Raw genomic sequence first — 4,616 nt, 5'->3', positions numbered from 1 at the left:
CTCTGCCTCTCCCCCTGCTTGTTCTCTCTCTGTCTCTGTCACAAATGAATAAATAAAAATCTTTAAAAAAATAGTAAGGTGGCTGATACATGCATATAAAATTTTCCCATATAGCTCAGAAGGAAGGTTTTCATTATAATAATGATAAAGAATTACAAGTCCAAGAATAAATTGAATTATCTTCAAACAACTGAGCATTATTTTTTTCACACTTTAAGAAGACATTTACTTTAAATATTTGGAATATAACATATCCATTAAGATAAATGCTAATGATATAAAATTTATAGAATGTTTATTATCTAATACTGACTGAAAGGTTTTGTCTAAAGATTCTATTCTATACATGGATAGGTTGGGGAAAAAGATTCCTGGTTACCATGAAATCTGTATGCAATTTCTAAAGGATTCTAACATAGCTCTAGTACAAAGTACTTCACTTAGAATATTTCAACAAACTCTTAATTGGCAGCACCTACATGTTTTAATGCTCTGAATACCCACAAAGTCTTATTATAGTTAGACATCACTATTTTACCTAAAGCAAATTGTATTTCTAATTTTTTCTCTATTAGAATTTATTAGTTTCCTTAAGATACTTTTTTTAAACTAACATTGGAAAACTTGTTTGCCCATCAGAAATAAAAATCTGGATAATTACTATATTTTTAATATATGCTTTTACAGCATTTCAAAAGCAAATCTTAATTCAAACCAATACCTATAAAAGGAAATAAAAAAACTCAGTTTACTTTCAAGAGTTTGCATATGGCAGAGAGAGCAGGTCACATTTAAATTTTAACAACATAAACTATTGTATAATAAATATAAAATAAAGAAATAGACAGTGATAGCTATTATCAAGGGTGAAAGCATCATATAAACTTAAAGAGGCTGCTTTCTGAAACGTCACTGATGTAATCTGAGGCTTCTTTATCAATTTCATTTACAGAAACAATCTCTGCAGTCAAATTTATCATTCACTTTCATGCCCCCACATGAGAAGTAGTAGGTGAATATCTGTAGGAATACAATTTATTGTCTGCTCCTCCACTCAGAAGTAACCCAGTGTCTGTCCAGTCTACACTCAGAACTTTGTCTTCATGAGCAGCCAGATCATAGAGAGGAGCTTTACAACTTCTTGTATCCCACAGTTTGACGATATTATCTAAAGAACCTGAAATCAGTTGCTGCTCATGGGTAGGAGACCACTTTAATGATGTGACCCAGCCTGTATGTGAGGTTAGGGACAGCGACACCAAAGAACCATCTTTAGTTTGGGGATCCCACAGTCTGATATGCCTATCTGTGCTTCCAGATGCTAAACGTTTACAAAGTGGAGAATAGGAGATACAATTAAACACCTTATTTCCTGTCAAAGTTGACTTAAGACTGCCAGACTCTACATCCCACACCCTAATTGTGTGGTCCCAAGATACACTGCAGATTTCTTCAGCATCTGACCATAGAACCGAAGAAACTGCTTCCTTGTGGCCAGAGAGGGTCACTATGGGAGTCCTTGTTAGTCCCAACTGCTCTGTTTTCTGTTTCTTTCTTGGTCGATTTGTGGATTCCTCCATTTCATCTTCTTCATCTGTAGGAACTGTAGACCAGATCTTTAGCATCTTATCCCAGGAGCCACTGCAAAACTTAGTTCCCGTGCTGTCAACAGCTATAGAATCTGCACTTCTGGCATGGCCTCTGCAGCAGTGCAGGGCTTTCACTTTGTTTCTCTCCACATTCCACTCCCATAAGAGAATCGTCTGATCCATAGAAGCACTCAGTAGTAGGCAAGACAAACTATCTTTTTTCACCCAGGCCACATCTTTTACAACGTCTGTATGTCCCACAATTGTCATTATTGACTTTCCTTCCAAGGACCAGATCCAAGAAGTCTTATCATAAGAACCAGTCAAGATCCATTCCTCTGCCCCTCGGACAGAACTGATCCAGTCATCATGGAACATGCATTGCTCTGGCTGAGGGGCAGTATACTTCTCCACATATTCCAATTCCACAACCTCTTCTGATGAGATGTTTTCCAGTTCCATGTGTTTGAGCAAGGGCATTCGCAGAAACTGGCCCTTGATAAGGAAGTCGAACTCCACATGTTTGTGGAACTCATTTTTGGCCTCCAGCAATTTATTGATGATGTTACTAAGGTCAGCAGCGGCTGCAGGAATTGAGAAGGGAACATCATCTACTGCATATTTCTTGTTGTCAGTGAAGAAGCGTGTCTGGAGCTGAGCCGTGGCTAGGAGTACACACAAGGCTTGTCTCTAGCTTCAGGCTTTTGATCCAGGTAAGAGTCAGGGATACGGGAGAACGAATCAAAAAGACAACTGAGCATTATTAAGAAAGAGACACATATAAGTGGAAAGAAACAGTATGTTGCAAAGCAATCAAATTATCAGATATACGGAATGAGGACATTTCTTTTCACAAATCAATTTATGAATTTAATTCAATCAGAAAGCTTAAATTAAAATTATGAGTAAGTATTCTCAGAATTCTCCTTCCTTCTTTCTTTAACATCTACTGATAATTAATTATGTGAAAAAGTTTGTGCTACTTACTGAAAATATAGCAGTGAATGAAATTCAAAATTCTGTCTCCTAAATTCTATGAGTGGGTAATTGTGAACAGAGACTTACAAAATTTTGTAAATGAGAATAAATTTCTGAGTTTTATCTGAAGCTCACATTGTCAAATCACTCCCTATCTTAATTTCCCTCAAACACACAAATAGTACATACCATCCCTGGGCTCTAAAGGAAAACCCGTGACACAATTTCTGAACAAGGAAGTGATCAAAGCACATAGAAATTTTGGGCAGTCAACATTTGCCCCAAATAAAGAGGAACAAAATTAATATGAAACCATAATTAATGAAAATACCTCACAGAGCTATTTTAAAACACATGTTAAATGAAAACTTAAAAAATAAAATTAAAAAAAGAAGATCTTTGAGGGAAAGAATTGATGAAGTGGGGAATGCTCAAATCAAAATCCATAAAGTGAAAAAATCATGAATGTAATTCTAATAAGTATTTGTAGAGACTAAAAGGAATATTAGCAATATTATCTAATTACAGAGTTATCACTTTCATATTTCTACTTTCCATATTTCTATATTTTGCATGTGATGTTTTAGAATCAGAAAAATCATAAATGCTACCTTTGAAACACAATATTAAGTGCCCATCCATAATAAGGACTGTATTACTGGTTATTTATAGCAGAGGACTCTGAATAGCAAATGTAAAGTCATCTTAAAACATGAATTTCAGGGACGTGTGGGGGGCTCATCGGATAAGCATCTGCCTTTGGCCCAGGTCATGATCCCAGGGTCCTGGGTTAGAGTCCGGCATCGGGCTCCTTGCTCAGCGGGGAGCCTGCTTCTCCCTCTGCCTGCCACTCCCCCTGCTTGTGCTTACTCTCTAACGCCCTCTCTTTCTGACAAATAAATAAAATCTTTAAAATAAGAATCCTACCTGAATTTCAAAATAAAACATAATAAAACATTACTAACTCCATTCAAGAATCCATTAAAAAACAGTCATCCAACAAAATGTTCTAAACCTGTCTAGGTCATCCCCATCCTAATAGTCTTATTATATGCTTTTAATGTCTAATACATTAGCTTCCACCTACAGATAAATAGCACAAAAACTATACTTGAAGATCTGTGTCAAAGGACAGGGGGCTGCCCCACACCCAGGTTTGAGTGCAGGCAGCAGGTGCCTGGGAAGCAATGTGTGCTTGCTACGCAGAAGTACACAGCTGAGTCTTCAGGCTGGGTGTCTGCGATGTGCAGGGAGAGATGTTTGGCCATCTTATTCAAAAAAACAGTGAGTCTTTGGTCTTCTTTTTTGGCCGTGTTTGAACGAATGTCTATAAGGAGCTGGGGACCTTTTCCAAACTCTTGCTTATACCAAGGGAAGTAGACTGAGAGACTGTCTGAATAACTGCAGTTGATAACAGAGCTGCTTCCCTGCTGCACACTCAGGGTAGAAGGATGCTGCTCCACCTTCTCTCCTTGGCTGAACCCTGTGCCGAAAGAAAAGGTCAGAGAAAGGAGAAGAGATTCCAGGTTATTCTGCTTCAGAATTCTCTTCTTCTACACTAACTGAAGGAAACCTGAGTAAAGCCAGTCTTGACTTCTGAAGAATATCCACTAATATACTCTGGTTCCCATACTTGCTCAACTCACAGTTCAGCTGCAGCCATGAGAACATGATTAAAGCTCCCGTGGATGTCTTCATGGTTCCTCCCGTTAAGATCAGCTTCAGAATTGCAGCCTCCAGCCAGCTCAGCTCCTTCTCTTGTCAGGTGGTCCCTTCTTTCCTCTAACAGAGTCCTTTCCCACATTGTCTACCAGCCAATAAGAAAAAGACTCTGCTTCTGCCATAGCCTAGTCAATCAGAGGCACTAAAATGAACCCTCCACGTGTTCTGCATCAGCACAGGTGCACTGCCGTCTTGTGGTCACATCTCTACTGAACTTACTGGGGAAATGCTCTTCTCTTAGCCTGTGCCTCTGAGGGACTCATGTGCATCAAGGCAGCAATCAGTCAGAACGAGTTACCTCTTACATCAGAGTGAGGTGTAAAGTGA

At 38.5% G+C, this 4,616-nt stretch overlaps 1 pseudogene; it reads right to left on the bottom strand.

Annotated features, from left to right (window-relative positions):
• Positions 1-918: 918 nt before the first annotated feature.
• LOC112818286 (ribosome biogenesis protein WDR12 pseudogene) lies at positions 919-2,278 on the bottom strand (annotated as a pseudogene).
• Between the last annotated feature and the right edge of the window lie 2,338 nt (positions 2,279-4,616).

Source organism: Callorhinus ursinus, unplaced genomic scaffold (genome assembly GCF_003265705.2).
Source record: "Callorhinus ursinus isolate GAN/ISIS: 27379988/994484 unplaced genomic scaffold, GSC_fseal_2.0 scaffold8, whole genome shotgun sequence".
Classification (NCBI taxonomy): Eukaryota; Metazoa; Chordata; class Mammalia; order Carnivora; family Otariidae; genus Callorhinus; species Callorhinus ursinus.
This window is presented reverse-complemented; position numbering and strand designations above follow the sequence as displayed.